General features: G+C 36.0%; 1 protein-coding gene and 1 non-coding gene across 4 annotated transcripts in view; one reads left to right on the top strand and one right to left on the bottom strand.

The window, feature by feature from the left end:
• Exoc6b (exocyst complex component 6B) overlaps positions 1-27,089 on the top strand; it is a 530,388-nt gene that overhangs the window by 164,842 nt on the left and 338,457 nt on the right. The window lies entirely within an intron of this gene.
• LOC125356953 lies at positions 7,610-7,739 on the bottom strand. Its single transcript, XR_007211994.1, has one exon. It is a non-coding gene; the product is annotated as a small nucleolar RNA SNORA40 (small nucleolar RNA).

Here is a 27,089-nt window from a genome sequence, read left to right as displayed (position 1 = left end):
GCTGCATAATACATTTGGTATTTTTAAAATTAGCCTCAAGTAGTAGGAGGAGATGAAATTGGTGTAGTGTATATCTTAAGTTCATGACATGAAATTTTCAGTATATTACTCAAAACAGCATGTGATTTAAATCATTTATTCATTTTTGGAATTTTCCGTTAAAAATTTGGGATTTGTACTTGACCTTGAGTAAATGAAACCAGGGAAAATGAACCTGCAGATTAGGAGATTTTTTGTATTAGATTCTAGTTTTATCCTCTGATTTGTCTTAGGATTTCATGGAGTCATTTTAACCCTTTAGATTGTGTGTGTGTGTGTGTGTGTGTGTGTGTGTGTGTGTGTGTGTGTGTGTGTGTGATTTACCAGTAGTTTTATAGAGGAGTTGCATTCAACAAAGCGTTTTATAATATTTTTTCAGCCATCACTTGTGGAGGTTACCTGGCAGGAAATGAGAGCTGCCAACAGAATCATCTATGCTGGAAATACTTATTAAATATTTTGAAAATATGAGGATTAGCTGAGTTTTTAGATCCTTTTGCAGAAGTTTAAACTTACCTAGTCTTCACCCACAATTGAATTTGCATTTCATTTGCATTTTCCCTTCTTATTCTTTATGCTTTACTTACCTTTTTCTCAGCTTCACCCTACTTCTTTAAGAAGTATATATATATTTATTTGTTTATTATTATTATTATTATTATTATTATTACTTTTGCCAGTCCTAGGGCTTGGACTCAGGGCCTGAGCACTGCCCCTGCCTTCTTTTTGCTCAGGCTAGCACTCTACCACTTGAACCACAATGCCACGTCCAGCTTTTTCTATATATGTGGTGCGGAGGAATTAAACCCAGGGCTTCATGCATGCTAGTCAAGCACTCTACCACTAAGCCTCATTCCCAGCTCCTATTTTATATACTTTAAGAAGTATTTTAAATACCAGGCACTAAAACACTTTATTCTGTGATTTCATATCCTCCTATAAATGTGAGAGTATAAAGTATTTCAGGGATAAAGAGAAGGATGATAAGATACCAACCTGTCTTTCACCTTTTGTCTTGAGAATGCTTTCTTTGTCCAAGTTACTTAACTGTTTACTTCTTTTTTTTTGTCCTGCATTAAAATGACCTGTTCTAGGTAACATCTGTACACAGTTAATTATCAGTTCACACAGTATGCTTTTGGGCCATATGTTTTTGCTTTAATCATCAACAGAAGTAAAAGTTGAGAACATGTTTTTCTACACACAATTTTCACTTATGGATGTTTAGAATAGTTTGCTACCCACATCTTTTGGTTTTTGATGTAACTCTTGGCTTGCAAGCACTGTGACCATTACAGTATCCTACCATTGTTTTACATGGCCCCTGAGGCTGCATTATTGGGACTGTACTTATGTAAAACATTAAAGTGTTGTTGTTTTTATTTTTTAAATTACAACCATATTTTAAAAAATTGAAATCAGTTGTGACAATAAGGCCAGAAATGTTCTTAACATCTGCCTGGAGCTATTATTTCTATTTTTAATCTTACTGAGACTAGCTTCTTCTCACATCATGACATAAGTTAATATATATCCATTTAAAAGAATTTTATAAATGCTAAAAGGTACAGTGGAGAAAATATACATCATTTATCCTATGTCACTCAGAAAGAGACATTAATTGATTTCATTAATAAGTATTCACATTTTTATTACAAAATAGTCAATGAATTTAGTTACATAATATACAGGAAATGAAAACAAGCATTTTTGTACTACTGCATGGCTTAAGTAGATATCAATTGTTCCAAGCTGATCCAACTTCATCATATCCCTACTTTTCTCCCTCACCAGAAACATCTTTTTTTCTTTTAGCATTTATGTTCATTCATAATATATTATTTAATTTTTCTTGTTTTGATCTTGATAAAAAGTAACATATTTAGGGATGACATTTTACAGCCAGCATCATGTTCCTACAAGTCATTGGCTTTGTATTGCATTAATTCATTATACTAGGAAAAATATGTTGTATTTATTCATTCAAGAGAAGATGGCTATTTGGGGATGGCCCTTACCTAGATTTAAATGAAAGAAGGTAATGTAAGTTTGAGGGCCTGAAAGCATAGTATGTTTTGTTATATAATACTATATCTATAATAGTTATGCTTATATACATTATACTATGGTCCTTACTATCACTTTTATTTTTGTTGGAGCTTTGTTTTTAGGTTTTATATCTTACAAGGTGATTTTTATCTCTACATGGCCTAATGATTTTGCTTTATTCAAACATTTATATTGGCATTTTTTGTTTAGGATTTTATGCTGTATGTTTGGTCATATCTTTTATTTTAACTTTAGAGTAAGTTAGATATGTTTCTAGTAAAGAGTGTAAGACTGAACTTATAAACCAAAGCAGTGTGACTATATTCACAAAGTGTTCAGTCCATTTGCACCTCTAATGTTGCCGCTAAAGTATTGGAATTAATATTAGTCATTTTTGGGCTTTGCATTTTTTTTTTTTTTTCTTGGCCAGTCCTGGGCCTTGGACTCAGGGCCTGAGCACTGTCCCTGGCTTCTTCCCGCTCAAGGCTAGCACTCTGCCACTTTGAGCCACAGCGCCGCTTCTGGCCGTTTTCTGTATATGTGGTGCTGGGGAATCGAACCTAGGGCCTCCTGTATCCGAGGCAGGCACTCTTGCCACTAGGCTATATCCCCAGCCCCGGGCTTTGCATTTTTGGTTCTTTGATTCTTCATCTCCTCTTTACTTCTTATTTTTGGATTGATTTAAAAGATGATTTCATTTCCTATCCGCTTACTTCCTTAATCCTTTTGAAAGTTATATATAATATACTTTGTCATTTTAATGGTTACTCTAGAACCCCAGATACTCTACAACTAGTGAAATTCTAATGTTAAACAAAATTATTAACCATCCTTGATAAGGACCTTATAACACTTAATTCGGCTATGTTTATCTGATTTGTTAAGGGCAAAATGCAAATAGGGAATGTAAACTGAGCTGAGTCCTATTTTAAGGACGTTTTTGAAAGCTCACTTAAGGACTTTTGCATACATCTCCAAATGTAGTTTTTTTTTTTTTTAAAGGTTTTTTTTTAACCAAGGCACACTCCCACTTCTCACAAGTTTGGAATTCTTTTTGTTAGTAAATGGGTAAGTACTATCCATCTCCTGTTTGATAGCATTTATATAGAAACCATAAAATAGGATATCGAATGATTTTTTTCCCTTTTTCATCTAAAGTATTGTGATGATCATCATCGTTTGGTGAACTTTAAAGCCATTATGTGAAAAATGTATATTAAAATTTTTGTTCTTATTAAAGTGTAGTTGTGTGTACATTTTATACAATATAGAATCATACTATTTGTATAGTTTCTCGTAATGACTTTTATTTTGAAAATGTACTGAAGTAACTTTTTTAGCTATCATTAAAATTCTTTTAAGCCTCTTCACCAAGCCCTTGTTCCTGGTGTATAGCAGGTGCCCAATAAATGCATAGAGACTTGGGCCCATTGTGTCCTTGATGAAGAGGCAAATTCAATGTGAAAGAAAAAGCATGTAGTGGAAATAAAAAAAAATTGAAGGATTTACACAGCATCACATGATAGTTGTATCATAGTTTATTTATCAACTCTCCCACTGTTAAATGTTCAGTTAGCTAGGTTATTTATTTATGTAATGATAATTTTGAAGGAGCAATTTTAGATCGACCAAAAGTTTCAAAAGCAGCAAAGAGATTTCTTGTATATTCCTTATATAGCCCTCTGGTGTTTACATCTTACAGTTACACTTGCTGAAACTCAAAAACCACTATTGGCACAGTGCTATTAACTGAACTTTCATCATTCTTTGTGGTTCACCGGTTTTTCCATTAATGTCCTTTTGCAGTTCCAGGATCCTATCCAGGGTACACATTGCTTAGCTGTCATGTCTCTTCATTCTCCTCTTCTCTGTGGCAGTTTCTAATAACTCCTTGTTTTTCACGATTTTGACAATCTTGAGCAGTATTGGTGCAAGCCCCCAATCTGACTTTTTCTAATGCTTTTCTTACGAATAGACTGAGATCAGGATTTTTGGTAATGTCACCAAAAATAAGATGCCCCTTATTCTTTTTAATTGATTGATTGATTGTCAAAGTGATGTACAGAAGGATTAACAGTTTCATACATAAGGCAGTGGGTACATTTCTTATCAGACTTGTTACCTCCTCCCTCATTTTCCCCACCTCCTCCCCAGCTCTCTCCCCCGTTATTTTTCTTTTAAGTCACATTATGTTAGATTGCGATAGGCAGATTGTGATAGTTACATAATGAAGGACTTGCCTCTCCCTTCTAGGCCCTTTCTTTCTTTGTATTGAAAGATGGAATATGAAGGATTGATTCCTACCTCATTCCCAAGGTCAAGCAAGGCAACAAGCTTGATCACATGCCTGTCCAAGGCAGTTCCAATCCAATCCAGGCCAAGGACACCACCCTTAGTCCCCAGGGGACAATAGCCCCTCACCCTATGTGTAGCATTACACTGTGGGGCTGGTCAGGGTCATCACCCTGGGACCATAACCCATTTTCTGTTTTCTATTTCCTTGGTAAGCCCTATATAAGCTCACCCCAAAACCCAGTCAGGAGCACAACCTCTAAATCCGCAGGAAGGTCTGTGCCCCTCACTGTTTCTCAATAAGAAGTCCTCGCCTGTTGAGGATCAAGTCCGACCTATTCCTTTTCCGTTCTCCTCCATTTTCCCAACACAGAACATCAGTGGTGGAATCATCATTGGCGCCCCTTGGGCAATGATAGTGTTTGCTGGGGTTCCTCACTGAACACTTTCGCTATTTTTCATCTCTTCTTTGAACTTGCATTTTTTTTTCCCCCAGAGCTGGGGACCGAACTTGGGGCCTTGCGCTCTGCAGGCAGGCGCTGTTCTGCTTAGCCAGAGCCTCAGCCTCTTCATCTCTTCTTTGAAATCAGGTGACTGAATACAGCTTGTACTTATGGTCGTGGCATAGGACAAAGTGAAGGAGGGGTGCTAAGCTTCAACTTTTGGGAATAGTATTTTATATAAATTATTTGACACAATAATCTTCCACAAAGAAGTCTTGTCTCTTCTAACTTCACTCTGCCTTCCAGTAATTTATTGATTTAATTTTTTTGTTTATATTAATATGGAGTCAGGTATATGTAATACTTTGGATTTTAATGCAATACTTTGTTATTTGTTTTGCTGCTCAAATTGTTCTAGTTTAAGCCCTTCTAATTTCTTTTAGTGTACTCCTATCTTTTTATTTCTGGAGCCATTTCTTAATTTCTGCTGCCACTGGGAGCTGAGAGTAACTGCGCGTGTTGGGGACTTTTGTACATTCCTGTTCTCACACTAGCTTGAAAGCATTAGTATTCAAGATTTCACTAGTTTCATTTTTTTTCAATGATGTTTCTGTTGTTTTTTCTTTTGTGTGCTGGTCTTGGGGCTGGAGCTCAGGGCCTGAACATTGTACTAGAGCTTTTTTTTTGCTCAAGGTTAGCACTCTCCCACTTGAGCCACAGCTCTACCTCCAGATTTTTGTGGTTAATTGGAGATAAAACACTCATGGACTTTCTTGCTTGGGCTGCCTTTGAATCATGATCCTCAGATCTCAACCTCCTGAGAGCTAGGAATACAGGCATGAGCCACTTGTGGCTAGCCCAACAAGTTTCTTTATTTGCGAGCAATTTACTCCTCTACCTGCCTTCATTGTCATATTTGTCCACAGTCATTTTAGTAGATACCAGTTTCTGCTGACCCAGATATGACTCATCTCCTTCTAGTACTTTGTTCTTTTGATTCCCTCACTCTATCCATCTACATTTCTTCTGCATACCCCCATCGTCTTTGAACTTAGTTTTTAAAATGTCTTAATATTGTCATAAACATGATGGGAAATTAGCTCCAGATCTTATGATTGCTATGTGTGTATAAACAGTAAAAGTTGGTTATTAAGAAGCTTTGTTTTCCAACTCAGGCAGGAAAGTCCCTGCAACTCTTATTTCCAGTTACCCACCAGAAAACTGGAAGTGGTGCTGTGGCTCAAGTGGTAGAGCACTAGCCTTGAGCACACAGAGGCTCAGGGACAGCACCCAAACCCTGAGTTCAAGCCGCACACCCAACCAAAAAAACCCAAAACCAAAACAAAAAATCCCTTTGCTTTAGTAATGCTTATAGCTGTATGGTAATTTTCAGGAAGGCAGACGAGTTTGAGTTTTTTGGGAAGAATTTGGGTACAGTAAACTATTTGAACTGAGGAATCATTTTCTTTTAAATTACTGTTAATAAATTTTAGTGATTTTTTTCCCCATTCTGGATGTTAGCTATATCTAGTATTCTAAAATCTTACTAAAATTTATTTATTTTTCCTATTTTCTGCTTTTTAAATTTTCTTCCTTCAAGATCTTCTTTGTGGTATTATAGATCATCTTCGTAACGACCTGTTCAAGTTCCTTGAAACTTTATATTTTTGTCACCTATATATTAATTCTTAATTCTGAGATTCATAAAGCTCAAGGATTCAGGGAGAGAATGCTTAGAATCTTAAATGTTGCATTTTCTTTTCATTTATTAATGTTGCAGTTTCAGGTTTAAACAGTGTTTTGTAGCCAGTTATACTTGTTATTTTCAGGGCTTGCTTCTTTCATGTTTACTGACTATATCATACCATATACCTTTTAATAATATGCCATTTTTTAGTCTTGTTTCTTATAATTTTATGTCTGCAGCATAGACCTGTTCAAATCTCTGTATGTGTATTTATTGAGTATAGTATGTATATGTATGCGAGGCAAGCACTCTTTTTTTTGGCCAGTCCTGGGTCTTGGACTCAGGGCCTGAGCACTGTCCCTGGCTTCTTTTTGCTCAAGGCTAGCACTCTGCCACTTGAGCCACAGTGCCACTTCTGGCCGTTTTTTTCTGTGTATGTGGTGCTGGGGAATTGAACCCAGGGCCTCATGTATACGAGGCAAGCACACTTGCCACAGGCCATATCCCCAGCCCCGTATGTATATGTATGTATAGATAGATAATATGTGTATATATAGTGTGAGTGTATACATAAATCTTAAAAAAAGTTAGTACATTGAAGGCTTGATAAATGACCTAAGTAGAACCTCTGAAAGGCTTCATTTACAGATTTAGAAGAAGGTAAAATATTTGAAATTTGTGCAGGCTAAAAAGGAGAGGAATTACTATTGACATCTGGAAAAGAAATTGTATTAATGCAAGCATGTTTGAGAAATCTTTAGCTCGCTGTCTGATTCATCTCACTGGTGGCCTGTAGAGGGCATTGCATGTATAGTAAATACAGCCTTTTCATTTCATATTTTAGCTTGTAGTCATTTTATCCAAAGTCATAGAAGGTGAAATAGCTTCTGAGTTGCTACTCACATATTTGATGATATGTCCTACATATAAAATTGTTATTTTTATGGATGTTAGGCTCAGATAAAAGACACTTATAAAACTAAAATGAATTGTAATGAAGTTTTTTAAATCCCTTTTTTCTTTAGCTTTTACATCAACTTTATTCATAGAGCCAACCTGTGTGAGTTAACAAACCCTCACAGTCAAAGGTTGCAGGAATCACATTCCTTCTTACATATACCAAAATCTCATATTCAAAGATGAGTTCTGGGTTGCAAAAGAGGATTTACTGTTTGCAACTATCTGTAAGGCTTTGTTACAAACTAAACAAAGACACACACAGAAGTGCTCAAAAATCACATTTTCTTTAACTGTCTTTTTCTTCTAAAGGAAGAGAATAGGTTGAGAGGGCTTTCCAGAAGATATAAATATATAAACTTTTCTGAGAGCTGTTTTCCTGGAGTGGATTACTTAAGGAAACTGTCTTTAATTTATTTGTGCTAGTCTTATCTCTCCTGGGATGCTGCCACTGGACTGTATAAAAGAAGATTAGAAAATTTTAATTATAACCGTTATAAATTGTATTTTGCTTTCAGATTTTACAGAATTACTGAAAAAAGAGATGCTTTTATTTTTGTATTCATTCCACTGAGTAACTGAGAGCCATATATATATATTTATTATTATTATTATTATTACCCATCCTGGAGCTTGAACTCAGGACCTGGGCACTGTCCATGAGACTCTTTGTGCTCAAAGCTAGCACTCTACCATGTGAACCACAGCACCACTTCTGGCTTTTTCTGAGCAGTTTATTGGAGGTAAGAGTCACAGGAACTTTCCTGCCTGGGCTGGCTTTTGAATGGAGATCCTTAGATCTTAGCCTGGAGTAGCTAAGATTACAGGCATGAGCCACCTGTGCCCAGGTTTAATGGTATTTGTCAGCAAGGAGAAGGAGGGGACTGAATAAATGGATAATTCATTCTGAAGAAATAGTGGACAAGTTGGCCTTTATATGAAATGATTAAGGATCCTTCCTAAAAAATGATGGGTTAGAAGGATCACTTGAGCCTAGAAGTTTGAGACCAGCCTGAATCAAACTCAGAATTAACTAATTTTGGTATAAGGTAGTTGGGATATGATCCATGAGAGAAAATGATATGCACTGTAGGTTAAAATTGTATAGATTAAGGATGAGGCTACTTTCATTAGTATTCTTCAAATCTTAGTACTTCCACTCTCTGGAACTTGTAACCTTTGATGTTTTAAAACACCTTTCTAATGTTCAACTCCCTCTTCTCTAATGTGGGAATAACAAAAGTATCTACTTTCTAGAAATATTTAGGGTTTAGATAAAATAATCCATATTATAGTGACTGATGCATAAGGAAATTCACAAGTATGATTGCTACTGTTATGGGATTCCATTTTGTAAATAGGAAGACTAGAAGAATTTTAGGATTTCCTTATTTTAAAAGTGAAAACTCCAAAGTATTTTTGAGGAACCTGAAACCAGGGTTTATTCACAGGTTTTCCTTTTTTTTCCCCCCCTTGGTGGTTTAATATTATGAATAACAGTACTCTCTGGGGGAAACCTCTAGGCATCTCTGAGATTTATTTCAATAACACTGACTTTGGATTTTGTATTATACTTCTTCTTGTGGTAGTTAGAGCCACTAAATCATTTGGGGAATTTAGAACTGTGTCACAGAAACTTCCATCAGCCTCAAGTGACTAGCCTAATAAATATAAGATTTTTTTTCTGACATAGTTAATAATCATCCAGAAACAATTTTGATGTAGTATATAAATGGAAAATAAAAAACATTCTAACCAACTGGGATTCCAGTCTTTATATTAAAGGCATAAAGGAAAAATGTGGTGGGTGGGAGATGTCCTTGAAAAGTTGTTAACTTGGATAAGGGAAATAGCAATATCTCTGTGGTCTTTCAGGAACAAAAAAACATCTTTTGCAGAAGGCCTCGGGCTTGTGCTAAGCTATAAAGTGACCTTCTTGGCTGGCTAGCTCAACCTCGAGGTTCCTAGGGAGAGTCCATTAGCATTTTTTCAGTGCTTGTCAGTGGGCAGCAGAGCACTTAGCAGTGGGAAGTAAGGAAATGATGGCTGAAGGGAGGAATGACTGTTATTTCTCACCAGCAGATAGGTACACAGCTCTTACTGAAATGATTCAGCAGTTTAAAGTTGAGAGCTGTGAGACCTAGTGGGTTGCACGTGGGGAGCAGAGGACCCAGGAGGGTCACCTCAGTTGGAATACTTCGGAGATTGTTCTATTCCCTCTTGCTCTCAACCACAAGTGAATGTATGTTTTTTCTTCTTCTTTTTAAAATTTCATTCCTAATCTGAATCCCAAAGTTTCTTTACTTTTTTAAGAGTATTCTAGATTGCACCAGGTAAACATTTCATCTTTTGGGGGGCAGGGAAAAGGAGGGGAGAAGATAGACCATGTTCCATCTGCCCCATCAATGTCTAAGGTGATTTCATCCTTTAAAACTGAGGCTATTCTATTCCACTTTCTCTCCCTGGAGGGGGTGGGGCAGACACGTCTCTTGTCTGGATCTTTTCCTTTTAATGATTTCCATGAAAACGCTTTTACCCAGGCTCTGACATGACTGTCAGAACACACATTTAAATTGGAGACTGCTTAAAAGGCTATTGATATTCCCAGGTGGAAATGAAAGTGCTTTAGAAAATCCATCTGTCCATATACAAGTGGACTTGCACTATTTTTCCCCCCTCCTCTTCTCATGCCCGCCTTTCTTCTTTCCCTCCTCCTGTCCTATCTTAGAGAAAGTGACCCCAACATGATTTTTATGGCCCCCTCCTTTAAAGCTGTCACTTTTCTACATTGATAGATCTCATTAGTTTAAGTATATTGAATAGAGAAGAAATAATTTATTTTAGTGGCGGGTGGGCAGATGGCGGGAATGATTACTGGGATTTGAACTCAGGGTCTTGCGTTTGTCAGGCAGGTACTCTACATCTGAGCCATGCCTCCAGTCCTCTTTTGCAATGGTTATTTACTTTTGAGAAGTTTTCATATTTTTCCCAAGGGCCTATCCTGGACTGTGCTTTCTATTGTAGATGGGATGACAGTGAGTGCCACCGTGCCCAGATTCTTTCATTGAGATAGAGTCTTGAAAACATAGGTCTGGACTGGCTTGCAATAACTGCAGTCTTCTTGGTCTCAGCCTCCCGTGCATCACTGTGCCCTAGCTACTGGTTGAGAAGGGGTGTGTCCTGGCTGACCTTGAACCTCAATGGGCCTGATCATGGCTTTCCAAACAGCCAGAGTTATAGGTGTGAGCTTTTGGTACCTGACTGAAATATTAATTTTAATCTAAGGCTGCTGTTCCTTGTCACCAAGCTACTACTTTTTAATCTGGGACTGATTTTGATTTCTCTATATGTATCTTGGATATGTTAACAGAAGCAAGTAATTGGTGTGATAAAATGGTATACACAATAGGAATTACATATAGTATTTATGATTAAATTAAGAAGTACATTTTGGCATAAATTACTGAAGTATTAATGGGAATTAAACTTCATGTCAGAGTGCTGTACTTTTATAAGCAGTTGGTTATAACAAATGGTTTTGAAATAAATCAAGTACTTGATAAATTTTTAATTAATTGACAGGCATGTGAAATACAATTTTGTTCTTGTGGTGAGAGAATATTATATCTATTAACATTTGACTACTGTGTTCACTATTGCTGCCTCTTTCTTAACATGAAGTATAATTCTTTTATTGAACAAGCAAGAGACATAAGCAGTACAACCCATAATAAGAATTAAACTCATTCCAGGCATGAGTAATATATTCATCCTGGTTTTATACACTACAGTCATTCTACCTGAACTCACCAAGACATTCATGGCTACTCAAAAATACTTATTATCACACAAATCCTAATTACTTTCTCTGGAGTAAATATTACAGTCTTTCCTCATGTTATTCAGTCTCCCAGACTCACTTTTGTGTGGACCTTTTACCTCATTAGGTAGAAAGAAGCAATCAAGGCCATTTAAAATAATATTTTCAAATTTCTCTTCTTTCCATTTCCTAGGTTATCACCCTTCTTTTCCCATTGCAGAGACATAAGCATATGGCTTCCTTAATGAGATTAATAGCAACAAACATTTTTGGTCATGATTTTCTAAAACTTTGACTCACTAGTAATGCCTTCTCTTATATGTTCAGTCTTCCCCTAAATTTGGTCTTATACTTTAAAATAACAGTAAAACAATAGAAAAAATGTTCTCTTTACTGTACTTTCTTCTCAGATGAAACTGTAGGTTTATAGTTCTTTTAGATTGCTTTGTAATTCTTTATAGTTCTTTACCAGTCATTCTTTTGATGTTTTCTAGTGCAATTCATTATTTACTGAGGACTGCATGTTCTGGGCACATAGGCAAACCAGGTATTCTAACAGTTCATATATATTATGGTTTGGTGAAGATTAAGTCAAGTTATAACTGAAATGATAGATAATGTTTGGTTCTCGGAGATGTGTGTCCACTGAAATTCAAATGTTGAAGTCCTAATTCCCAAGCTGATGTACTAGGAGGGTTGGGCTTTGGGGAGATGATTAGGTCTTGGGAGCAGAACTCTCATGAACAAGATTGATAATCTTAGAAGAGGCTGAAGAGAGAACTCTGTTCTCTTCTACCACCTGAAGACACAGAGTGAAGTCCTCATCAGACAATGAATCTTCTAGCACTTTGATCTTGGGTTCTCATTCTCCACAATTCTTGAGAGATAGACTGTTGATAAGATGCCTGGTCTATGGTATTTTGATACAGTAATCTAAACATTCTAACACGTATGCTTTAGTAGAGATATGAACTTGGTGCTTCCTGAGTCTCTACTGCTATTCACAATGTGCTCTCCATGTGTCTTTCTTGTCTTTTTACTCTTATCTCTTATGATGCATGACGTTCCCAATGAAGAATAATCATAAATAATTTTTTTTGGGGGGGAGGGCCAGCCCTGGGCCTTGGACTCAGGGCCTGAGCACTGTCCCTGGCTTCCTTTTGCTCAAGGCTAGCACTCTGCCACTTGAGCCACAGTGCCACTTCTGGCCGTTTTCTGTATATGTGGTGCTGGGGAATCGAACCCAGGGCCTCATGTATATGAGGCAGGCTCTCTTGCCACTAGGCCATATCCCCAGCCCGATAAATAATGTTTATTATTTCTGTTTTGCCATATCTTTGCCAATATTTATTATTGTCAGTCGTGAGTTGTAGCCATACGCATTTGTAATGTGTCTCCTTTTTTTTTTTTTAATTATCAATGCTTTAATAGCAGATGCTATTATATTGTCTTTTTTGTGGAGCTGTATATTGAGTTCTGTTGCCCATTTTTAAATGGTGGTGTTCTTGCCCTATTTTGTTCTGCAATGCAGACTGTGGGTTGTCTTTTAGTGCTTTTAATAATGTCCTTTTCAAAAAAGATCAATTTTTGTGTGTGTGTGTGTGTGAATTCTACTTATTATTTTTTTTTCTCTAAAGGAAAATGCTTTTGTTGTTTATAAAAGTAATTACAGCTGGGTGCCTGTGGCTTATACCTGTAATTGTAGTTGGAGGTTGAGATTTGAGGTTTGCTCCTCAAAATCAGGCTGGGCAGAAAAAGTCTATGAGACTCTTATCTCCAGTTAACCACAAAAGGCAGGAAGTAGAGCTGTTATTCAAGTGGTACTCAAGTGGTACCCTTGATCAAAAGCACTCAGAGACAGCACCCTGGCCCCGAGTTCAAATGCTAGTACCTGGCATACACACAAAAAGTAATTATGGAACCCAAAGTCACCCAGATTTTCTCTAATATTCTAGAAATTGTGTTTTACATATAAGTTTATGTTCCACTTGGAGTTATTTTATTTGTGAATTGTATTAAGGTCAGTGTCACAATTTATTTTATTACATGTGGCAAATTGTTCTAGTGTTACCCGTTGAGGTTCCTATCCTTTTTCTTTTGAATTGTTTTTGTTTTCTTGTTAAAGATGAGTTGACTCTGTGTACTTGATGCTAGATTCTCTGTATTTGTTCAACTTGTCTACCTGTGTCTTCAACATATAGCTTTAAAGTTGGTCTTGAAGTTGGGCATTGTCAGTTCTCTGAAGTTTTTTTCTTTTCTCTTCAGTATTTACTTAGCTATTCTGTGTTTTATGACCCCCTCTTTAGGTCTGATAATTTACTATAATGACTTACAGAACTGAGGATACACTTTAAAACCAACAGCTTATTAGAAAGGATTCAACTTGAGAGTAGGTGAATGGAAGATAGGCATAGCTCAAGATTGGGAGGTAGAGTTGAATGAAGGTGATTTCATGCCACCCTCTCAGCAAATACCTTCATGTATTCGTCAACCTCGAATCTTTCCAATCTCCATTGTTTAGCTGAGTTTTTATAGAGGTTTCATTTCATAGGCATCACTGACCTTTCTTTGCCTCTCTGTCTTCCTTGGATGTCAGGGAATGGGGCTGAAGACTGAAATTTTGTAACCATGTGGTTGATTTCTTTGATAACCATTCTCTATCCTCAAAGAGTCACCTCACTAGCTGAATAGTGGAAAGGAACTTATTACAAATAACAAAGGATACTCTGTGCTGGGAACTGGGAACAAAACCACGATAACAAAAGATATTCCTGTTACCCCTATTTTCAGGAAATTAGGAGGATTTCAAAGCCCTGTACTAGGTATTGGAGATGAAGGCTAAATACCTATTTCTTGTTATATCCTAACACAATGCACTGTTTTAGAGTCCAGGATGATAATGATAATATTTTTTTCCTCCCTTGTTTTTAACGAACCACTGGCAGATACTGGTGTTTACTATGAGTCCTTTCAGGAGTCAGTCTAATCCTGGTGTACTCTTGTCATAGGTTCCAGCCCATAATGCAGGATCTACTAAGGACACGTATCCTTGTTGGAATTGACTTTTACTCCTTTTTAAAAAATCCTTTATCATTGTCAAAAGTGTTCATTAGCTGCTATACAAGAAAGAGTAGCTATAAATGTTCTCTTTTCTCTCTGCATGCTACTTACCTTTCCTGGATGCTGACAAGATGAGGATGAGCATTTACTGTCTAGTTAGTTTGTCTGGTGCCATTAAGTAGGTGACTTTTATGTTTAGATGACATAGATAAGAAAAATGATCTAGTCATCATTGTCAGAATGGATATCCATGTAGAATTGCTTATATTCATATCTTTAATAAAATTTTATTGTATATGTATATTGTATATGTAAGTTGATTTTTAAGCATATTATTTTTCCACACTACTAAATATTATTTCAAGATATACTTTCAAAGTTAAATGATTAATATTTCTTCATATTTCTGTCATATAGTTGTTCACTCTTTTTCCTAATTTATGAAATTGAGAGTTTCCTTTATATTTCTATATTCAGAATTGTTTATAGACTGTATTTTACACATTTAGGAGAGCTTGGTCATTCTTACTGGACTAGATACCTGCTGTGATAACAAAATTAAATTTTACTAGGATGATGAATAGGAACCTTTAATATCACGTGAAAAACCTGGCTTTTAAGTTCAAACTGGAAACAGAAGCTTGTGTGAGTGTATAGTTTTACACACAGCAATAAGGCAACATATGTCCATCTGATCATAGGAAGATTTTATAAGTTTCAAATGGGTCTCTGGCCCTGAGCCATTCTTACTGTCATTTTTTATTAACTCTGTTCTCTTTTTTCTTCTTATAGAAAGCTTGCATTTTGCAATATTCTTTTTAAAGAATATTCAAACTGATATTGTAAGCAATGTTTTAAAATTATGTGTTTAAAAGCAGTGTTTTAAAAACCTCATAAAACATCCTAACAGAGACAGTAGGCAGACCAACGAGTGCCGTTCTTCCCACAGAGTAGTCTTCTACCTCTGTTTCATAATTAGCTTCTAGTGATGTTCCTGGTGCAGCAAAATAATTTGTTTTTCTTCACAGAGCAAGCTTTACTGATTTATTTCATGGATTAGGTAATGCCAGTTAAAAATCACATGTGTGGGTAGTCTAAATTGGAGGGATTTTTTTTTTTTTTAATTGTGCCAGTTCTGGGGCTTTAACCTGGGGCCTGGACACTATCCCTGAGCTTTTTGACTCAAGGCTGTACCACTTGAGCCTTAGCCTTTTTGGTATTTAATTGGAGATAAGTGTCTCACAGATTTCCTGCCTGGACTGGCTTTGGACTTTGATCCTTAGATCTCAGCCTCCCGAGTAGCTAGGATTAGAATCATGAGCTGCCTTGCCCAACTCATTGGAAATGTTAAGAACTTCATTTTGATGTAACCTCTTACGTTATTTTTATGAGAGATTTTTATCAGCCTTTTTATATATTTTCATAAACAAGATTTTATTTGTATTGTTTCATCTTTTATAGATTGGCTGTGTTGCAAGTTTTACGATTCTTTTTTATAAGGTACTTTTTTCAGGAGCAGGTAGTTGAGTATGCTTTCTTTTTTCTTTTTTTGATGTTTTTCCTACTTATCTGCTGTGGTTCTTCAAAATATATTTTTTGGTTGATAATTTAGTCATTTTATTGACTAAATTTGATTCATTTTAATTTTTGTAGATGAGCAATTTTATTCACTTTTATAAGTTATGGAATGGTTGTTCTGTTAGGTTTTTCATTGGTTGGGCTAAAGTTCAGTTATATCATTTCAGGTTTGAGTGTCATTTCCATATACTCATAAAATGAATCCCATCAAATTCCTCCTTATTTCTCCCATTCTTAAAACAGTTTATACAGATCTCATTGTTCTACTTTCATATGTACGTATAGAATACTTCCACCATATTTAACCTTTCACCCTGTCACTTTTTAAAGGAATGAGTAGAGAGATCATCTCACTCTTCTTATACCTTTCTTACCTGTCTGTCTGCTGTCACATGGGAAAAATACACCTTCCTTGTTAACAGAATCTGCTGATAAAATCAGGAAACATTAGATTATGGGAAGAAGTTGTCTATTTGGTGCCAGTTAGAGAATTAGGCACTCACAAATAAAGTGAAGTGAAAGATTATTTTTAGACCTCCTCCTCCTCCTCCTCCCTTCCCCTTCCCTTGCCTTACTCCTGTCTCTTCCTTCCCCTTCCTCTTTCATTGCTCCCTTTGTTCTTTTCACCCCCTATCCCATTCCCTACCTCTATTCCTATCTCCCGTTCCCTTCTGTCCTCTTTCTTTCCTTTCAGGGAGTCTTGCAGTGGACTGCAGCTTGTCTGGAACTTTCTATGTAGTCCAGGCTGGCTTCAGACTCACTACCTTCCTGCCAGAATTTTGCATAGTGCTTGAATTATAGGTGTGTTCCACACTATGCCTGTCTTTGAACATTTGATAAAAACTTTCATTGTGGTTAACCTAAGTTTTAGAGTCCATTTTTTCACTGCTTTCTTTCTTATTTATGAATTGAGATGGAATTGAAGACATTGTTACAACTTACATTGTTTTCTTATTAATATTTCTGTTCTATATAGATTGGTTCTCCATATAGTTTTTCTTCAGACCTGCTCTATGTTAGAATGTAGACATCAGGTTTGAATTTTAGTAACTTTTCTGCTTATATTTATAAAACAATATGGTATCTGTATTATTTTTCTGGGTTGGCCTTGTTACCAGTAGCTTATACACTGGATGGATGGACCATAATCAAATTCTTCTTTATATGGAATCTTCTTTTTCAATCAGAAGTTTTCTTATACACATTTGAATTTCCCCATCTTTGGTCTCATTTGTAACCTACCTGACTAATGACATATACAGTTAGAAGATCATGTCACATAATCAAGGTAATTTACAGGGAAGAGTGCTTTTCTAGTAAATTGCACTAAAGTTATTTGTTTCCTCTGCCAAAAATTGGTTTCTATCATCATTCTCCCCTCTTCAGAGGGCAGTATAGAGTATTGCTCTTCACTTTGATGTGGTTTTTGAACTTCTTCTCTCCATTGAACTTCTTACAGAAGCCTTTATTTGAAACAGAATGTTAAAATCCAAATATGGCATTCTAGCACATCGTTTTTTTCATTCAATGTCATGTGAAGTAAGTTATGGCAGATCTGCTGTCTTCTTTTTGTGTATACACATTAAAAAATGAGAAAAGGTGGATTCAGTGTACAAGTTTGTAATACCTTGTTTTCCAAGTCTCCTTAATTTTGTCAGGGGAAAACTAATTTTCAGGTACATATAATATCACAGTAGATCATTTGGAGCCAGAGAAATTAACATATAGAAATGAATATCCTGCTCCTTGATAAAAATGCAAAAGCTTTTTTCTATTAAAATACAATTTTTAGAAATAGAATATGTACCTCACTGTTTTGAGTGCTTTATTACATGCTACTGGGTACTTTTCTTCTGAAACCAGTTAAGAAACTCAGAATACTTTGTTTTAACCACTGTTGAAGATGGTAGAAGGAAGAAAAAATGTTGCTTTTCATTTTGAACTACATCTGTTACTTATACTGAAATAGTGTGGAGATTAATTATTATAGGAATGGTCAGATTTGCATTTGTATTCTTATTAGAATGAGTATGGCACTTAAAAATTCTTTAAAACAGGTTTTGAATCAAATTTGGCATTTTAAAGAATGAAGTTCATATTATTTCAGAAATCTAAATAGGTAATAGAATTCTCCCTTGGGGTTCATGCAGGATTGGTTCCAGGATCTCTTAGATACCGAAATGTGCTGATGCTTAAGTCCTTTATATAAAACATAGTAGTATTTGCATGTAATTGCCACTTATCTTCTGTCACATTTTAAATCATGCTTGGATTACTTTCAATACCTGGTACTTTTGTAAATGATATTTATAAAGTTGTATGTTTTGTTTAGGGAATTATGATAAGAAAACATGTTTAGTGGAGCTGCAATAGTCTAAAACTTTATAATACATGCCAACAACATTAACACTTTCCACCTATAGTTGAATCTTCGGATGCCAAACCCTTGGCAAAAGTATATGGAATTTAAGACTAGACTATTTTAAGAGGCTTGAGTACTGTTTTTTTCAGCATATAAACTAAAATCACAGGTCACACACAACCACATAGATGCTGTTAGAACTACATGTTAGACCTCATGTCTCTCTTTTCCATTTTTTGGTGTTACTTCCTTATTATTTTGTCATAGCAATTTCATTTTTAACTTTTCTCAAGATACCTGTCATAACAGAAAATTCTAAACTTGATGCTAATTTCTAATCCTTGCATTTATTTCAGGGAGAAAACCTAACTGCTTTCAAAAGGAAGTATTATGTAAGATTGTGATCTTCAATATAATACTGTTGGGATTAAAAGCATCTCTTTGTGGGCTATTAGTAGTGATTTTTGGTGTTTTTTTTTTTTTTTTTTTTCTTTAGGACTTTCCTGACATAGTAATTTTCTTCCCATCTTTCTCAGTTCCTCAACTCCTTTCTGTCAGGTTCTGCCAAAAGGAACTACCACGTGGTTCTGGCAGAAAAAATGTATTGTCTGAACTGCAGGCCTGGTGGATGGTGTTTGGAAAAGGGTTTCACTTGGTGGAATTGGGGTTAATGCAGGGAGAGGATGAGAAGGTAGTGTGGCCACAGGGGATGCGGTTGTGACCTTGGAGTCAGAATCTTCCACAGTCTGAAGGAGGAGTGACCAGGGCAGTCCACCAGGATATGACCTCAGAGAAAAGGGCGGTAACTGCCGCCTGGTGCTCCAGTTACCTGGGTTATGAGTATGGGGCGGGGCCTTCTAGGAAAGGGGTCTCTTGTGCACCCAGGATGAACTGTGGGGAAGGGGCCATTTTCCCCCGGTACACCTAACACTTTCATGGTGAGTTGGGAAGGAATGAGGAAATTTTGTAACAGCCCTTGACTTGGATAAGAGACTTTTTTTTTTTTTTTTTTGCCAGTCCTGGGGTGTGCCACTTCTGTTTTTTTCTATCTATGTGGTGCTAAGGAATCCAACCCAGGGCTTCATGCATGCTAGGCAAGCACTCTGCCACTAGGCCACATTCCTAGCCCCTAAATGACTGTTCTTATATTTCAGAGTGCTTGAGATTCTGGCCTTCTGTATGCATGGATTCTACACACTTATAATATACACACTTATAATATACAGTGGCAGAGAGTAAACATTGCCATTCCCAAAGGGAGGAATGGGAGAAGAGCAATGAAGGACCTAAGTCTTGCCTTCTGCATGTGTGTGAAACCAGTATCACATGGACATTGCCAACATCTACTTCCAAGCTGGGCTGTAGCCAGGCACCCTTAGACTACAGTGGCTTCTCTATGCTTAGACAGCTAAGCTAAACTCAGGAAACATTTCCATAGGCAACCCTGTGTAAGTAGGATGCTCTCTTTCTTTTCTAGGGAAAGTCTTTTATACTGGGAGCCTGATAGTTGGGGTCAGGCCAATACCCCATATACTCTTCAGGCATCTTTTCTACTGTTTCACTGCACTGTATTTGGCATCTTTTAATCAGTTTAATAGCTACATCTTCCTTTGCCACAACTTTGAATTCACTCCTTTTCTATATACATTGCACATTTTCCTAATCTTTGTTTGTTTTTTGCTCCTGATTCTCACTGTAAATCTGGCTAAAAACAGCCAGAAATAGCCATGTCATAGCCTGAATGCTATGTTGTCTTGGAATTTTCTCTGCTCAATTAATTAATCTATTACTTTTAAGTTCACCCTTACTCATTGTTCAGTACATGGGCAAAATGTAGACACATTCTTTGACTAGAATGCAACACAAACGACCTCTAGTCTAATTTCCAAAAGGGTCCTTGTTCCCACTGTTTACATTCCTTTTCCTGTTCTGCTTAGCTCCCACCAGAATTTTCCCATTATGGTCTACTTAAAGCATTATAAAGCTTTTTCAAGACTTTCTTTTCCAAACTTTTCTGAACTCTTCCAAATCTCTCCCTCAAACAAGTTCCAAAGGCTGAAGTATCACCTGGTCAGATTTAGTCAGAGCAAGAACTCCACTCTAGGCACCAATTTTTCTGTGTTATTTACTTTTCCCATTGCTGTGTCAGAATGCCTCATATTGTTTGTATAAATGGAAATTACTGATTTGGCTTATGGTTTACAGGTGTCAGACATCATGATGGGGCAGGCATCCTGGAACAAAGTTGTTCACTCTGGCTAGGAAGCAATAAAAGGGAATGCAGGAACGGGCTAGGTTATGAACACTCAATGACTTGCAAGCAGTAACCATTTTTCTTCATCTAGGTTCCATTTTCTACCTTTTACCACCTTCTAAGAATGCCATAGTATTGTGAATCCCTTCAAGAATTAATCCATTCATTAGAGTTCTTATAATCGATTCATCTCTGGGAATCATAGGTACTTGAAAGAGTGTGATGTACTAATCTCTTCGTTTCTCTTAACCTAATCAAGTTAGCAGTCAAGATTAACTACTACAGTAAATGATACTGGACATCTTTTTATTTGTTTATTGGTCCCTAGTATATATTCTTTGCAGAAGTTCTGTTGAAATACGTTGCTATTTTTATCCACATATATTATTTGCACAAAGTGAAGTGTTTCATTGTGATATTTCCATACAGCATATAATGTACTTTGATCATACTTACACCCTTCTCTAACTCCTTCTTCGATCTCAGCTTCCTGAGTAGCTAGGATTACAGGCGTGAGCCACCAATTCCCGGCTTTTGCTTACAGATTTTTAAATATGGATTTTATTATGACCTTGTGCTCATATTATATGCTTTGATCTTATTCTCTCCTAACCTTTTTCTTTTCACCTTTCTCCAGTTCCCCTCTGATTATCACCTATTTATGTTCCTTTCTTCTTCCTTCTTTTCAAAGATCTAAATTCTGAATATAAGAGTATTTATCTTCTTATTTTTGCTTTACCTGGTAATGTCTAGCTTTAGCTACTTTCCTAGACATGGGTCTGCAGATATCTCTGTTGTAAGTTGTGATACTTTCCTTGAAGTTTATGCCGAAGAGTAGTATAGTAGGATAATATGGGAATTCTACTTTTAGGTTTTTTTTGTTTTTGTTTTTGACAAACCTAGATACTGATTTCCATAATAGGCAACTGATTTCCTATCAACTATGTAAAGATTTCCACATTCTTGCTAGCATTTGTTATTTGTTTTCTTGATGGTAGACATTCTGACTGTGGTGATGGGGAAATCTCAATGTTTCTTTGAGTAACATTTCTTTTATGGCTAAAGATGTTGAACATTTCGTCATTTATGTACAAGCCCTTTGTACTTTGTACTTGTTCATTTGAAAACTGTTTAAGACATTTTCACATTAACTGGATTATTTATTCTATTCTTTTAGCATTTTATTTTTCTGAGAGCTTTATATATCCTGGATATTAGTCCTTTATCAGATGAATAACTGGCAAATATTTTCTCTCATTTTATAGTCTCTTTATTCTCATAATTGTTTATGTTGATGTGCAAAAGTTTTAAAATCTAACATTACTCATTGTCAATTCTTGCTCTTATTCCAGAACTCTCCTTTGCTTATTTTTATTATTATTTTGATGTTGAGTTGCAAGAATTCATAATAACTTATGAATGTTAGTTCTTTATCAGATATAGATTTGAAAGTATTTCTCCCACTCTGTAGTTTCCCTTTTACTCTATCGAGTGTTTTCTTTGGTGCTTACTTACTAATATTGAAAGTGATGTAGTCATCACTTCTATTGATGGAAATCCTTTGGGACTCGGTGAAGGTTTGAAGACCTTTATGCTTTAAAATAATAGAAAAATGCACACACATATGTGATATATGTGCAAGGAAACATACTTCTATAGATAATAACATACAACTTTTTGAGATCATTTTGATGTATTCTTTTATCTTCGTTTTCAGTTACTGTATTTTTCAGTACTATCAGATTTGTTTGAATCTTATATTGGGGTTAGTTGCCAGAACAAGTTTTCAGAACATGCTCTTGGTACTTAAAATCTCTGAATATGCAGTTCCTTTACATTACAAACTGCATCTTAAAGATACAGTCTGAAGTCTTCATATATTGATTTTTTCCAATTAATTTTGTAGTTATCTATTACGATTAAAAAAGTTTTTTTTTTACTGTTTTATAGAGTGTATTATTTTAGCTTTGGTTTCTCTGAAGAGTGTGCAGATATATGAGTTAGTTTATTCAGCAGTGAGAGCTTATGAAACAGCAATAAAGGTTAGAAAAGGTAAAAAGAAAAGTTATATGAATCAATACAGTGACACAAGCTATGGTAGTCTTGATCCTTAAATTATGCAAGGCCGTTTGGAATGACAGTGGGAGGACAAAGAGGGCTTTCATTCATCTCTCAGACCCATTTTAAGAGTTATTTCTGGATTATGCTTCTTGAGTTATTTCTTGTGAGATTCAGTGTTGTGGTATTAGAAAACATCTGGGCCAAGAAGCTTGAGGTGTACAGTAAGTTTCTGAGCTGGTGTTAGGTTACATTATGAATTGTTCAACAGTGATTGCCATAGTAACCAAAATAGGTGAGGATGATAGAATCTACAGTAATATTCTGTAGATCCATACTATGTGAAATGTATACAAGTATGAAATTTGAATGACTATGTATAGTAATATTGGATGACTTAATTATATATCTAAATGTTGCTAGGTTTCAAGTGCTTTCATTTCCAATGTATATTATTTAACAAGATTTCTATCTAATTTCCAGATGGAATGGTTTCTTGAATGTTCTTGTTTTTGATGTTGTTGTTGAAAATGAAAATACTTCATATGCACTATTTTACTTAATCCTTATAGCATGTCTGGATTAGATTTAATTAATGTTTTATAATGGATGGGAATATTGTACAGAGAAGAAAGTAACCTGAGCCCTGTTATGGTATCACTGAACCAAAGTATTTAGGTTTAAAGGCCTATCTTATTCCACAAAACTTTCCCCACTCCTTTTACAGCATTCTGTGTATAGTAGTTATATTAGGTCTACAACCTATACATCTAAAGCTCCAATTTATTTCAGATTCTAAAGGTCTTTTGTATATAACTCCTTTTATCCACTAGAGGTCAGTATTTGGTTTATAAACACTGGTATCTTGGCTTTGATTCTTATTTGAACTGAGTTGAATCCTTGGGAATTGTATTCCACAGTAAACATTTATTCAGTGACAGGTGTAGAATGCCTAATAGACTATTCTTTGACAGTTTGAAAAGTGCTAATAGTGACTTATAGGCTAGATGTTCAGATTAAGTAGTTCTTACAGCCACTCTTAAGGTGAGACCCTCAGTCCCTTACTGCCCCGTTGGTCCTGGGGCTCAAACTCGGCCTGAGTGCTGTTCCTGAGCTTCTTTGTGCTCAAGGTAGTGATCTACCACTTCAGCCACATTGCCATATCTGGCCTTTTCTGAGTAGTTTACTGGAGATAAGAGTCTCACAGACTCTTCTTCCTGGGCTGGCTTCAAACCACCATCCTCAAGATCTCAGCCTCCTGAGTAGATAGATAAGGCCTGAACCACCGGTGCCCTGCCTACTACTTCTTTTAATAGGTAATACCAAAGTCATGTCTTTTGCCAGTTACCTCTTTCTTTTCTGGGGTCACGGATTACTTTTGTCATCAATTGCCTTTATGTAATAAAAATGTATCTAAATTAACTGTGTGTGTGAGTCACCGTGTCTGGACTTAGGGGATTCCCAGAATGGGAAAATATTTCTTATTCTCAAACAGAGTAGTATTTAATCCTTCAGTGTCATTTTAACCTGAATATCCAACAGATTTATTCAATTATCTATCCATCTAGAGAAAACCATACTTGTTTTGTAAGAGCACCTTTTGGTACCTGCTCTTTATGAACCTTCCCTGCAACCTCTCCAAGCAGATATGAGCTGTTTTTCCTTTGTGCAGTCACTGTCTTTTTTTCTTATATCCTGTGTGGTATATTATCTGGTACCAAGAAAACATTTTATACATGTTTGACTAAAAGTAGTAATATAATATACCATCTGAGGTAGGCAGTAAGAAAAGATTTTTCTAAAGGAATAAAACTTTTAGTTGGGTTTTGGAGGAAAGAGTTTCAGGGAATTAGAGATTGATGAATATAGAAATGAGATAAGTAAAGATACAGAAGTGGCAATATACTTAACATCTTAGGAGGTAGAGTCCGGTTCAGTGTACTGATCAGTACATTGGGAAATTAGGTTCAGCTTCCATTATGGTAGAATCTAAGTGATAGATTATTGAATTTGGACTTGTATTTGTTTAATTCTCTCCTTTTGTCTAATTTTACTCATACTTAATTTGCATAGTGAGGATTGATTTTTTTTTTTTTTTTGCAGTGTTGGGGTTCAAACATATGTCCTTACACTTGCTCTGCTTGTTTACTTGTCTGGTTCTTTCCTATGTGATCCATCTTTTCAGCCCTAATTTTTGCTTGTTATTTTGGAGATGGAGTCTTACAGACTTTTCTGCTTGGGCTGGTTTTGAGTACTGATCCTCAGTCTCCTAAATAGCTAGGTTTATAGGTGTGAGCCACCAGTTCTGTAAGATTGTGTTTTAAGAGTCTGGCTATAATCTACAAGGTCATGGTAGTGATAAGGTAATATGTTGGTAGTGAGATGATGGTAGAAAACACTGGAATAATAATGTGCTACTGGAACTGGGAGAGTGAAAAGACTACTAAAGGGACTTGAGGGATAGTCCCTGCTCAATTTTCATGTGTTAGGGAATCAGACTATACATGAATCTGACAAAAGGTGTAGGAACTTTTTACAAGGAGATTAAACAATAAGGAAAATAAAACTGTCAAAAGCTTCCTAAAGTCTTGATGCTGTACTTATATGCCTTTGGGCTCTTTGTCTCTAATCCAACCCACTCAGCAGGAATCAGCTGCTTCTGTATCACGTTATTAATACAAGTTATCTTTTAGGCACAGAGTAAGAGGTATTGGTCAAACAGCTTAACATGTTAGGGAAACAGGGAGGGGCTTTTATTGGGTATTTTTCTTGAACTTGATATCACATTTTTTCTTACAATGCAATATTGTATGTATTTAGGTATTTATATCTATATTTTATCTTTCCTATTTCCTGCCAATCTCATCACAAATATTTGAGTACATGGTAATTTGCTCCAAAAAAGTAATGGCCGAATATATACTTTTTTTTTTGCCAGTCCTGGGCCTTGAACTCAGGGACTGAGCACTATCCCAGCTTCTTTTTGCTCAAGGCTAGCACTCTGCCACTTGAGCCACAGCGCCACTTCTGGCCGTTTTCTATATATGTGGTGCTGGGGAATTGAACCCATGGCTTCATGTATGCCAGGCAAGCACTCTTGCCACTAGGCCATATTCCCAGCCCCAATAGCCGAATATTTATTTTGTTTTATCTGAAATTTGGTTTCCATTTGGCCAATTGCTGCTTGGCAGATCTTCTCTGAGTACTCAGTAGTTTGGAAAAGCTTGCATAGTTCTGTTCTATGAGACCCCAGGTTCTGACTGAGCTTTGGGTGCATTTAGAAACACTGGATTTCTAGCAAAGGATTACTGCATCAATTTGCTGACGTTGTCCAATTACTTTTCATTCCTTTGAGTTGATGGGGAAATCAGATGCTAAGTAAAAATTTCATGCTATTCTTTGCATATTTGTATCACCTAGAAACTTCAGTGATAATACCAATGTGGCTCCTTTAAAAAAAACTTTTTTGATACATTGGCAGTATTTTAGTGATTGTGATTTTAGTGAAGGAGAAATAATTAACTTTGGATTTTAATAAGACAGGACCTTAATTATGAAATGTTTTGGTTTTTCTGTACCTAGAGAAAGTAGAATAGGAGAGAATAGAATAAGTAATCATGTTCTAGTTGAGGGCTTACTTTTGAAATAAGAAAGTTTTAGAAATTCTCCCTCTCCAGAGACCTTGATCCTTGTTTGTGTGGTTTGCATCAGATGTAAGTGAGGAAGAACATCTTACTTTTGAGAGGAATAGAAAGAATTTTCTATTGAATTTGAGATCATAAAAGCTTGGAGGTTATTATTAAATGCATTTTCTGGACAAACTTAAGTAACTGGTTTTGGGTGCCTGCTCTTTCTCAGCTTGTTAATGAAGCTGTGTATTTAATGTAAGTCAACCCAAAATATCAATAGATAATATGCAGAGAAACAAGTTTGTCCATTGATTCAAATCTCTGGAATGTAGATTCTTTTCATTTTCTTGGCAGAAACTAGCTCACATAGTTCAAGTTTTTCTTTGTCTTGTTATAATTTGTTCATTTGACCAAGGCCTGAACTAACTCCTTACATTTGAGATTAATCTTGAATTCTTTAATCTCATTCAGAAGGTTGAAAACACAGATTTTTTTTCCTCCTATACTAATTTTGACTTGTCACTAAGGAGGCAATATATTGATTGAGGAATGTATGTTCTGAACAAGTACATGGTCAACTTTTGTGTTTTGGCATGCTACTAAGTATCACATTAATTGAGGGGGAGGCATCCATTGGGATTTTTTTTTTTTTTTTGGAATATGCTAGATTTAACCAAATTCAGCAAGTTCTTTAAAAGTAGTCCGACTCCCAGATCTGATTCTGTTAGTGTGCATTGCATTTCTACAGTAAGGCTACATGATATGCAGTGTTTCCCATGGATTTGGACACAATCCTTATTTTGGGAAACATTTTTGTCGTGCTTTGAGGGACTGTTGCTGTAGTGGGAAGATCGGTGATCT

The sequence above is a fragment of the Perognathus longimembris genome, chromosome 8 (genome assembly GCF_023159225.1).
Source record: "Perognathus longimembris pacificus isolate PPM17 chromosome 8, ASM2315922v1, whole genome shotgun sequence".
Taxonomy (NCBI): Eukaryota; Metazoa; Chordata; class Mammalia; order Rodentia; family Heteromyidae; genus Perognathus; species Perognathus longimembris.
The sequence above is the reverse complement of the archived record's forward strand: the minus strand, read 5'-3'. Positions and strand labels throughout refer to the sequence as shown.